Source organism: Electrona antarctica (genome assembly GCF_951216825.1).
Source record: "Electrona antarctica genome assembly, contig: SUPER_10_unloc_1, whole genome shotgun sequence".
NCBI lineage: Eukaryota > Metazoa > Chordata > Actinopteri > Myctophiformes > Myctophidae > Electrona > Electrona antarctica.
Window position 1 is genome coordinate 553,703 of NW_027638778.1, and position 13,344 is coordinate 567,046.

The following is a 13,344-nucleotide window of genomic DNA, read 5'->3' on the forward strand; positions in this document are numbered from 1 at the left end:
TTTGTAATTTCCTTTGTCTCTAATATGTCAAGAAAACGAAACAATAATTTTCAACCTGCAGGGCCTTATCCGATCTTCAGATTTATTATCCCAAAAAGTATGCAAATTAGCATATATAATGCTGAATTTGCATATTTAAACATATAATTTCAGAGAACTTGTGATACAAAAGCCAAGTCTTAATAGTCTAGTAGCCAGCCCATAGAGCCCCATTGTGAACCCGGACATGTTGAGTACACCAAGGTTTTATGTTATAAATGTTTAGTATGGGTCCCCAGCATGTAGAAACTGCCGGATGCTAACTTGCACATGTTGAGCAATTTTCATAATTGGCATAATATGTGACCATACCAATTACAACCTATAGAAGGCAAAATATTCAAAATTTCATCATGCTTTATGTAGCATGTGACATGTCAAACTAGGGGGTTTTCATGATGCTGAATCCATTACAAACATTAGTTTTGCAAAACAACACTCATTGGGCTAAAAACGGCCAATGCCGTCATCACAAATTGATGATGTCAGCACATTTGGGCAAGTGGGCATGGCCGTTTTGGCCGTCATGGCAGTTTCTACATGCTGAGGACCCATACTAAACATTTCTAACCTGCTTGACTTCCTTTCTTCCACCTCGACGACCATCACTGCTAAAGACACAATTTGGGTAACTTGGTGCTAAATATACATCAGTACTCAACATGTCCGGGTAAAATTTTTGGCTACTAGGCTATAATCTTAATGTAAGTAATCAACTGGAGAATTTTCATTGTGATAGCTATTAGTTAACGTTTTTACCCTATTCGTCTGTAGTGTGTCATAAATGAACAACATGTCAGCTTTATAGAGGTATATGCGCGTGACATCATCGTACCTGGACGTTATGCGGGAACGCCCACTGAGTGGCAAAAAACTACTTTATGGCCTTGACAGCCCATTCATCCACACAGAAAAGACCTGTCTGATTGCATTAAACAATGTTAAACTCACCAACATTGCAGCTGTACGAAAAGCTTGAATTATCTTCTTTCTATCTGCAAAGTTTGCGTTTCATAAAAATCCACCATAGAAACGTTATGAGTGTCAGAGTTTGGAAGTGCTTGTTTTCAATAACACAACATTTTGCTGCCTCCTGCATTGTGACATTTAGAAACAGGTGGTACGGCAGGACGGTTGAGTGATTTCCAACGAGCGCTCCCAAACTCCAACGCTCCATGCTGCTCAATGTCTCAGTCTAGATGAGGGGGCGTGTCCTGATGGGAAAATCATGTAAAACAGTGTGAAATTAGTTTTTGTGCATCACTCCATCGTTTTTATAAATAAAGGGGCGGCTGTGGCTCAGGAGGTAGAGCAGGTCGTCCAATGATCCATGGGTCGGCGGTTCGAATCCCGGCTCCTCCTGTCTACATGTCGAAGTGTCCTTGGGCAAGACACTGAACCCCTAATTGCTCCTGATGTGCTGGTTGGTACCTTGCATGGCTTCCGCTGCAATCGGTGTGTGAATGTGTGTGTGAATGGGTGAATTGATGCACAATCTATGTAAAGCGCCTTGGATAAAGGCGCTATATAAATGCACCATTTACCATTTACCATTTAAAGACAGGGAAGAAGAAGGGGGGGGGGGGGGGGGGGGCAAGGGAAAGAGAGATCAATCAATACAACCAAACAAATAATCTATATATTTACACATAGTAGCTGAGATAAGATATAAATATAATATATATATATATATATATATATATATAATATAAATAAATAAGATATAAAGGCGTGTGAGCAATGCAGCTGATGATACGCTATTGACGTTAGTTAAAGGGATATTTCACTTTATTTGTTATGTCTTTCATTTTATCATCTACTCAGGCTTAAGTGAACACCCCAGACGTTGTTTTACATGACCGGGGGTCGTGCTTTTTACATTTAAATGAAACAGCATGAGATGTGAACTGTATTGTTTAACCTGATTATTATTATTATTTGTTTTAATCCTAATAGGTTCAGGTGATGAAGATTGCACGGAGAAAACGAATAAGGTAAGATGACATATTTTTCAAATGTTTTTTGCATTATTTACTTTAAACCTTTTTATACCAAGTACCACCACATAAAATACTGTACTCTCCAAGTACCACCATAATAACTGATGTTAAAATACAGCAGCGTAGACCTGCCCTTTGTGTTCCATTCCTATAATAACTGATGTTAAAACACAGCAGCGTAGACCTGCCCTTTGTGTTCCATTCCTATAATAACTGATGTTAAAATACAGCAGCGTAGACCTGCCCTTTGTGTTCCATTCCTATAATAACTGATGTTCAAATACAGCAGCGTAGACCTGCCCTTTGTGTTCCATTCCTATAATAACTGATGTTAAAATACAGCAGCGTAGACCTGCCCTTTGTGTTCCATTCCTATACTAACTGATGTTAAAATACAGCAGCGTAGACCTGCCCTTTGTGTTCCATTCCTATAATAACTGATGTTAAAATACAGCAGCGTAGACCTGCCCTTTGTGTTCCATTCCTATAATAACTGATGTTAAAATACAGCAGCGTAGACCTGCCCTTTGTGTTCCATTCCTATAATAACTGATGTTAAAACACAGCAGCGTAGACCTGCCCTTTGTGTTCCATTCCTATAATAACTGATGTTAAAATACAGCAGCGTAGACCTGCCCTTTGTGTTCCATTCCTATAATAACTGATGTTCAAATACAGCAGCGTAGACCTGCCCTTTGTGTTCCATTCCTATACTAACTGATGTTAAAATACAGCAGCGTAGACCTGCCCTTTGTGTTCCATTCCTATAATAACTGATGTTAAAATACAGCAGCGTAGACCTGCCCTTTGTGTTCCATTCCTATAATAACTGATGTTAAAATACAGCAGCGTAGACCTGCCCTTTGTGTTCCATTCCTATAATAACTGATGTTAAAACACAGCAGCGTAGACCTGCCCTTTGTGTTCCATTCCTATAATAACTGATGTTAAAATACAGCAGCGTAGACCTGCCCTTTGTGTTCCATTCCTATAATAACTGATGTTCAAATACAGCAGCGTAGACCTGCCCTTTGTGTTCCATTCCTATAATAACTGATGTTAAAATACAGCAGCGTAGACCTGCCCTTTGTGTTCCATTCCTATACTAACTGATGTTAAAATACAGCAGCGTAGACCTGCCCTTTGTGTTCCATTCCTATACTAACTGATGTTAAAATACAGCAGCGTAGACCTGCCCTTTGTGTTCCATTCCTATAATAACTGATGTTAAAATACAGCAGCGTAGACCTGCCCTTTGTGTTCCATTCCTATAATAACTGATGTTAAAATACAGCAGCGTAGACCTGCCCTTTGTGTTCCATTCCTATAATAACTGATGTTAAAATACAGCAGCGTAGACCTGCCCTTTGTGTTCCATTCCTATACTAACTGATGTTAAAATACAGCAGCGTAGACCTGCCCTTTGTGTTCCATTCCTATACTAACTGATGTTAAAATACAGCAGCGTAGACCTGCCCTTTGTGTTCCATTCCTATAATAACTGATGTTAAAATACAGCAGCGTAGACCTGCCCTTTGTGTTCCATTCCTATAATAACTGATGTTAAAATACAGCAGCGTAGACCTGCCCTTTGTGTTCCATTCCTATAATAACTGATGTTAAAACACAGCAGCGTAGACCTGCCCTTTGTGTTCCATTCCTATAATAACTGATGTTAAAATACAGCAGCGTAGACCTGCCCTTTGTGTTCCATTCCTATAATAACTGATGTTCAAATACAGCAGCGTAGACCTGCCCTTTGTGTTCCATTCCTATAATAACTGATGTTCAAATACAGCAGCGTAGACCTGCCCTTTGTGTTCCATTCCTATAATAACTGATGTTCAAATACAGCAGCGTAGACCTGCCCTTTGTGTTCCATTCCTATAATAACTGATGTTCAAATACAGCAGCGTAGACCTGCCCTTTGTGTTCCATTCCTATAATAACTGATGTTCAAATACAGCAGCGTAGACCTGCCCTTTGTGTTCCATTCCTATAATAACTGATGTTCAAATACAGCAGCGTAGACCTGCCCTTTGTGTTCCATTCCTATAATAACTGATGTTCAAATACAGCAGCGTAGACCTGCCCTTTGTGTTCCATTCCTATAATAACTGATGTTCAAATACAGCAGCGTAGACCTGCCCTTTGTGTTCCATTCCTATAATAACTGATGTTCAAATACAGCAGCGTAGACCTGCCCTTTGTGTTCCATTCCTATAATAACTGATGTTCAAATACAGCAGCGTAGACCTGCCCTTTGTGTTCCATTCCTATAATAACTGATGTTCAAATACAGCAGCGTAGACCTGCCCTTTGTGTTCCATTCCTATAATAACTGATGTTCAAATACAGCAGCGTAGACCTGCCCTTTGTGTTCCATTCCTATACTAACTGATGTTAAAATACAGCAGCGTAGACCTGCCCTTTGTGTTCCATTCCTATAATAACTGATGTTCAAATACAGCAGCGTAGACCTGCCCTTTGTGTTCCATTCCTATAATAACTGATGTTCAAATACAGCAGCGTAGACCTGCCCTTTGTGTTCCATTCCTATAATAACTGATGTTCAAATACAGCAGCGTAGACCTGCCCTTTGTGTTCCATTCCTATAATAACTGATGTTCAAATACAGCAGCGTAGACCTGCCCTTTGTGTTCCATTCCTATAATAACTGATGTTCAAATACAGCAGCGTAGACCTGCCCTTTGTGTTCCATTCCTATAATAACTGATGTTCAAATACAGCAGCGTAGACCTGCCCTTTGTGTTCCATTCCTATAATAACTGATGTTCAAATACAGCAGCGTAGACCTGCCCTTTGTGTTCCATTCCTATAATAACTGATGTTCAAATACAGCAGCGTAGACCTGCCCTTTGTGTTCCATTCCTATAATAACTGATGTTCAAATACAGCAGCGTAGACCTGCCCTTTGTGTTCCATTCCTATACTAACTGATGTTAAAATACAGCAGCGTAGACCTGCCCTTTGTGTTCCATTCCTATAATAACTGATGTTAAAATACAGCAGCGTAGACCTGCCCTTTGTGTTCCATTCCTATAATAACTGATGTTCAAATACAGCAGCGTAGACCTGCCCTTTGTGTTCCATTCCTATACTAACTGATGTTCAAATACAGCAGCGTAGACCTGCCCTTTGTGTTCCATTCCTATACTAACTGATGTTAAAATACAGCAGCGTAGACCTGCCCTTTGTGTTCCATTCCTATACTAACTGATGTTAAAATACAGCAGCGTAGACCTGCCCTTTGTGTTCCATTCCTATAATAACTGATGTTAAAATACAGCAGCGTAGACCTGCCCTTTGTGTTCCATTCCTATAATAACTGATGTTAAAATACAGCAGCGTAGACCTGCCCTTTGTGTTCCATTCCTATAATAACTGATGTTAAAATACAGCAGCGTAGACCTGCCCTTTGTGTTCCATTCCTATAATAACTGATGTTAAAATACAGCAGCGTAGACCTGCCCTTTGTGTTCCATTCCTATAATAACTGATGTTAAAATACAGCAGCGTAGACCTGCCCCATCCTATTCAGCTGTTATTAACACAGGAGGAAGATTTTATTTATTCTTTGAATTGTTTGTTTTTTGTTCCATTTCTAAGCCAATAATGCTGCTGCATCTGCAGTCTAATAACTAATCAGCAGTGTTACTTTTAAAAAGTAATTAGTTATAGTTATAGTTACTAGTCTGAAAAAGTAACTAATTACTTTACTAGTTAGTAAATTAGGAAAGTAACGAGTTACTTGTTACTTCACTTTTGTTACTTCAAAGATTTTCCAATTCAGACACATTGTTTTCAAGGAAAATATATTCCCTAATGCACTGGTCCAGTTGTGGTTTGTTTTAAGCTCTACTCTTAACACTTATTCCAACAGTACAATATCCAAAATCACAGACAATATCCAGTCTAATGATATGGATATAATACTGATGCCCTGCCCATGCACAGACAGGCCTAAAGTAATTACCCTATGTTACCCTATGTTGACCAATCATCATCATTATGATGACGTTTGGAAGACACTTTCTATTTCTCATGTGGAATGTGTTTCACTCTGGGAGCGCAACTCAGCGCACCATGTCAGTTTACATGACAGACTCCACTCAGCGCACCATGTCAGTTTACATGACAGACTCCACTCAGCGCACCGTGTCAGTTTACATGACAGACTCCACTCAGCGCACCATGTCAGTTTACATGACAGACTCCACTCAGTGCACCATGTCAGTTTACATGACAGACTCCACTCAGCGCACCATGTCAGTTTACATGCCAGACTCCACTCAGCGCACCATGTCAGTTTACATGACAGACTCCACTCAGCGCACCATGTCAGTTTACATGACAGACTCCACTCAGCGCACCATGTCAGTTTACATGACAGACTCCACTCAGCGCACCATGTCAGTTTACATGACAGACTCCACTCAGTGCACCATGTCAGTTTACATGACAGACTCCACTCAGCGCACCATGTCAGTTTACATGACAGACTCCACTCAGCGCACCATGTCAGTTTACATGACAGACTCCACTCAGCGCACCATGTCAGTTTACATGACAGACTCCACCATGTCAGTTTACATGCCAGACTCCACTCAGCGCACCATGTCAGTTTACATGACAGACTCCACTCAGCGCACCATGTCAGTTTACATGACAGACTCCACTCAGCGCACCATGTCAGTTTACATGACAGACTCCACTCAGCGCACCATGTCAGTTTACATGACAGACTCCACTCAGCGCACCATGTCAGTTTACATGACAGACTCCACTCAGCGCACCATGTCAGTTTACATGACAGACTCCACTCAGCGCACCATGTCAGTTTACATGACAGACTCCACTCAGCGCACCATGTCAGTTTACATGACAGACTCCACTCAGCGCACCATGTCAGTTTACATGACAGACTCCACTCAGCGCACCATGTCAGTTTACATGACAGACTCCAATCAGCGCATCATGTCAGTTTACATGACAGACTCCACCATGTCAGTTTACATGACAGACTCCACTCAGCGCACCATGTCAGTTTACATGACTCCGCACTGGCAGGAGAAGGAGACGGTTCTTTTGGATTACATTACGTAACTTGTGGGTAACTTTGAAAACACAGTAACTATAATGGCGTTACTGAATGGGAAAATTTAAAGTTACGTTAGTTACGTTACAAATTACAGCAAAAAGTAGTTTCTTTATGTAAAGTAACATAATGTAAGGGCGTTAGTTCCAACACTGCTAATCAGCACAACTGATGATATTTCGAATGTGATTAGTCCGTCCTTCTTATATTAATGCCTAGGTGTGCTGTCATGCTCATTTCAGCGTGGCTGGAGAGCCTATTTCAACCAATTGTCAGAATACCTGTAGTATTAAAATATAAATATTTCATTCCACTTTTGTCTTTTTTCCCCTTTTTGTCAGTTTACATGACAGACTCCACTCAGCGCACCATGTCAGTTTACATGACAGACTCCACTCAGCGCACCATGTCAGTTTACATGACAGACTCCACTCAGCGCACCATGTCAGTTTACATGACAGACTCCACTCAGCGCACCATGTCAGTTTACATGACAGACTCCACTCAGCGCACCATGTCAGTTTACATGACAGACTCCACTCAGCGCACCATGTCAGTTTACATGACAGACTCCACTCAGCGCACCATGTCAGTTTACATGACAGACTCCACTCAGCGCACCATGTCAGTTTACATGACAGACTCCACTCAGCGCACCATGTCAGTTTACATGACAGACTCCACTCAGCGCACCATGTCAGTTTACATGACAGACTCCACTCAGCGCACCATGTCAGTTTACATGACAGACTCCACTCAGCGCACCATGTCAGTTTACATGACAGACTCCACTCAGCGCACCATGTCAGTTTACATGACAGACTCCACTCAGCGCACCATGTCAGTTTACATGACAGACTCCACTCAGCGCACCATGTCAGTTTACATGACAGACTCCACTCAGCGCACCATGTCAGTTTACATGACAGACTCCACTCAGCGCACCATGTCAGTTTACATGACAGACTCCACTCAGCGCACCATGTCAGTTTACATGACAGACTCCACTCAGCGCACCATGTCAGTTTACATGACAGACTCCACTCAGCGCACCATGTCAGTTTACATGACAGACTCCACTCAGCGCACCATGTCAGTTTACATGACAGACTCCACTCAGCGCACCATGTCAGTTTACATGACAGACTCCACTCAGCGCACCATGTCAGTTTACATGACAGACTCCACTCAGCGCACCATGTCAGTTTACATGACAGACTCCACTCAGCGCACCATGTCAGTTTACATGACAGACTCCACTCAGCGCACCATGTCAGTTTACATGACAGACTCCAATCAGCGCATCATGTCAGTTTACATGACAGACTCCACCATGTCAGTTTACATGACAGACTCCACTCAGCGCACCATGTCAGTTTACATGACTCCGCACTGGCAGGAGAAGGAGACGGTTCTTTTGGATTACATTACGTAACTTGTGGGTAACTTTGAAAACACAGTAACTATAATGGCGTTACTGAATGGGAAAATTTAAAGTTACGTTAGTTACGTTACAAATTACAGCAAAAAGTAGTTTCTTTATGTAAAGTAACATAATGTAAGGGCGTTAGTTCCAACACTGCTAATCAGCACAACTGATGATATTTCGAATGTGATTAGTCCGTCCTTCTTATATTAATGCCTAGGTGTGCTGTCATGCTCATTTCAGCGTGGCTGGAGAGCCTATTTCAACCAATTGTCAGAATACCTGTAGTATTAAAATATAAATATTTCATTCCACTTTTGTCTTTTTTCCCCTTTTTGGGGTGACTCCTCTGAGTACCACCAGAGGGGGCTCAAGTACTACCACTCGTGGTACTATTACCAGTGGTTGGGAACCTCTGCTTTAAAGGACAACTTTGTTTTTGTTTTTTGTTTTCAAGGTTCATGTTGTTATTAGAGAAAGTAAAAGATTAGTGTAATTTCTTTATTTTTGTATTTTCCATTTGCTGCTTTCTTTAGTTTTAGTGATTTTACCTATTTTTGACAGGGGGGTGGCGGCATTCGAACATATGGGGCTAAATACGCATTTCTTTTTTTACACAACATTTTACGGAAATGTCTAGTATTTACTAGTTCTACTAGACCCCAGGAAATTACATCTGGCCACAAAAGATCACAGGATCTACTGAATAAAGATAAAGAAAACGTTATTGTCCATTAAATTGACATAAAATGGAAATTCGTCTTTGGCACACCGGCAGTCAGTTACAACAATAAAACATTACAAAAATACAATATAGGTGCATTAAAATACTATATCAAATGCATTCACATTAACACAGCAACAGTGATCATGAGCAGTGGGGATTAGGTGAACTATTTATTTTCTTATTTAATGTTTAAATAGAATGTGAAGGGGGGTACTAGGGGGATGCCATACTGTGTGAAGGGGGGTACTAGGGGGATGCCATACTGTGTGAAGGGGGGTACTAGGGGGATGCCATACTGTGTGCCGTAGGCTCAGTTTGTCACCTCGCCCTTCACATTCAGTAGATCCTGTGATATTTTGTCGTCAGATTGAATTCCTTTCTTGTTAAATTCATGGAAACACACGTCCATGGTTCTGGTGACTCATACTGCCCCCTAATAAGGGGCATGTTTTTTTTAATTATTATTATAATGAAAGCAGGGAATCATAGCTTCAAATTGGCATATTGGTTGTTCAGTTTGACCCACCGGTTTTGGAGATATGGCTTATAGTAGTAATGCAGGGCTGTGCAGAGAGCACTGAGGGGGCAGAGGCTCAAACCCCAGAAAAGGGCACATGTGTGGGCGCACATTTTTTAGGGTGTTTTTTTTGTGGAGTCCGTCCGTCCCATTTCATGTCATTGGACAGTAAAAATAAGCAATACGTTCTCATTAGTCTGAAACTAAAACTGACTGATGGCAGCCAGCACATTAAAAGTATAATTAATTATGATAGTGGAATTATCATTACGTATTACCCCACATAAGCCCTTATTTGCCCCCCACATAATTTACAATTTACAATTTAGGCATTTATCAGACGCTCTTAATCCAGAGCGATTTACATTAAGCAAGAACAAAGAAGCATGGCAATACATCACATATATAAAAAGTAGTTATCATGAAACATGCGTACATGAGATATGGGGGAGCCATACCTTTGGTTGCTTTGAATGCCAGCATCAGAGTTTTGTACTCGGGCAGCGACCGGGAGCCAGTGCAGGGAGCGGAGCAGGGGGAAGACGTGTGAGAATTTTGGCTGGTTGAAGACCAAGCGAGCTGCGGCATTTTGGATCAGTTGGAGGGGCTTAAGTGCACATGCCGGTAGGCCAGTAAGGAGGGAGTTACAATAGTCAAGTTTTGTTGTCTGGATTAGGAGCTGGGCTGACTCCTGGGTGAGGAACGGTCTAATTTGTCGTATGATAGAGTGTAAAACCTACATGGTCCGAGTGACAGTTGTGATGTGTGTAAGCCCTTATTGGCCCCCCATACAAGCCCTTATTGGCCCCCCATACAAGCCCTTATTGGCCCCCACATAAGCCCCTATTGGCCCCCCATACAAGCCCTTATTGGCCCCCCATACAAGCCCTTATTGGCCCCAACATATGCCCCTATTGGCCCCCCATACAAGCCCCTATTGGCCCCCCATACAAGCCCTTATTGGCCCCCCATACAAGCCCTTATTGGCCCCCCATACAAGCCCTTATTGGCCCCCATACAAGCCCTTATTGGCCCCCACATACGCTCTTATTGCCCCCACATCACATCACCCCCAACATGAGGGAAAGGGCATATATTTACATGTCTTCTGTGGACTCTAATTTCAGCTCTGACATTTATTTCAGACATGCTCTAGTTAGTATGTGCCAGTCTGCCTGTGCTATTAACTCATTTATTTCAGACATGCTCTAGTTAGTATGTGCCAGTCTGCCTGTGCTATTAACTCATTTATTTCAGACATGCTCTAGTTAGTATGCGCCAGTCTGCCTGTGCTATTTACTCATTTTGGATTAAAACCATAATCAGTTTTTCTCCTCTGGTGAAAAGCTGGAGGCTGCATGATGGCAGCCCCTCAGATCTGGTCACATATATAGGCTAATTACTTTCATTGTGAACATCTGTGTTAGATTCCAATGGTATACAACATTTTTAAATTACTTTCATTATACTATAAATATATATTTTTTCAAATTGGATTTGGCCGTACAGACCGTCTCAGACCGTCTCTCTCTCTCTCTCTCTCTCTCTCTCTCTCTCTCCCCTTGTAATACATCTGTTCTGTGCACTTTTGGCAGACGCTTTTTGGCAGATGCACAAAGTGGTCTGCTGCTGTTGGCACTTGGAAGAGCAGTACATCGGTCGAAAAGTTAGTAAAAACGAAGTAGTTAACATGACCAGACAGAGACAACTCCAGTGTACAGAAAGACAGAATGTCTCTTATGATCTCCACCTGTCTGCTACGTGCAGATACCAAGTCGAGTCCATACAGGGTAAACTTGTGGATAGGGGAGTAAAACACTGAAAAACCAAAAACTCTAAACACTTTTACACCCGAGCCAAAATAAATACAAATCTGCCCCCCCCCCCCCAGGGCTAAAAACAATAATAACGTCTGATAAATAACGATCAGTCTCTAAGACTGTCTGCTGTTGTCTTACACAATGAAGTTACAGATGTTTCTGCAGATCATTCACACATGGGATGTTTTAATTTTCTTAGAAAGCTGATGGTCCTGGAAGCTCAGAGAAGGAGGATGGTCCTGGAAGCTCAGAGATGAAGGATGGAAAAGAAGACAAGTCTTCAAAGACCAGCAGCACTAATCATGATACAAGTGAGACAGGTATTGATTGATTGATTGATTGATTGATTGATTGATTGATTGATTGATTGATTGATTGATTGATGATTTTATTAGACAATAAAATGCAAACAGTACAGTCAAGCACATTGGTCCAAAACGTACTTACTCCTCTCCGTCCCCTATGGGACATAAGGCTTCAATGAGCGCTCTCCATTGCATCCGATCCCTGGCAGCATGGTGCTCTCTCCTCCTCCCCAGGACAGGTTCATCTGTTCCAGCTCCTGCGTCACAGTTCTGCGCCAGGTGGTCTTGGGCCTCCCAGGTTTTCTTTTGCCTGGTGGTGTCCATCGTAAGGCCACCTTTGTGATGCAGTCCTGCTCCATCCTCAGTACATGTACCTTTTCATCTCACTGAGGACTTGTGCTGTCTTAGTGGTCTCGAACATGGTTCGGACGTTCCACGCTCCAAAGCGGATCGTGGTTTTAGGCCCCAGTAGGCCCTCTTTCGCACTCCTGACTTCCTTCCGGCTTTCATCAGGAGTGGTCATACTGCCACCCAAAGAATTTGCGTAGCCAGAGTCTACTAAGAGCCTGATGTCAATAGGATTGTTCATTGTAGTTTCTGTAACAATGTTTTTTTTATGGGGTGGCATTGTTAGTGCCACGCCCAACCCCCAACCTGGAGGGCCAGTGTGCTGGCTTTCGTCTCACTCCTCACCCAAGACCTGTCTGGTATGGTTGAACCTGCCAGGAGCACTAGGCTCCCCCCAGCATAGCTCTCAGGGTCATAGAAGTACCCAAGCCTCTCCACCACGACAAGGTCACAGCACGGGGAGAAGCATTGGTCCAAAAGGACAGCACCAAAGAAAGACCTTGCGGTCTTGTTTCCATCCGGGTCCCATGCATTCATTTACAACAACAACAATTGAGATATCATTCCACACCTGAGTGGCAGTGCTGTGGAAGGTGAATTTACCCATGTTCTAAAAGTAGTCTCTAGTGTTGTGGCTGTGGGAGTTGCTCACAGTCAAGTAAAGTCAGCCAAGTAAAATCAGTCAAGTAAAAGGGCACTGAGGGCAGGTCTGCATTCACAATTTTGAATGCCATTCCAATTTTCCTGACTCTGTCTTCTACCCGGAGCCATCCTATGCTATCAAAATGTGTTGTAAAAAGGTGGGCCATGGACCCTAGGCCTAATATAAACGAAGTCAGATTAGTTTGTTTTGGGAGGACTGGAGCTTAATTTTCTGTGACATTAAGATGTTAGAGAACCAGGGGGTGCAGGAATAGTCTAACAAGGGCTGAATAAAGGCTCCAGCTAATGTCCTGAGAGCCCTCTTGTTAAAGATTTGTACAAACATTTATCCATCATTTCAACACTTGAATATTAGAAAAGTTTAAATCAAGCAAATCCTC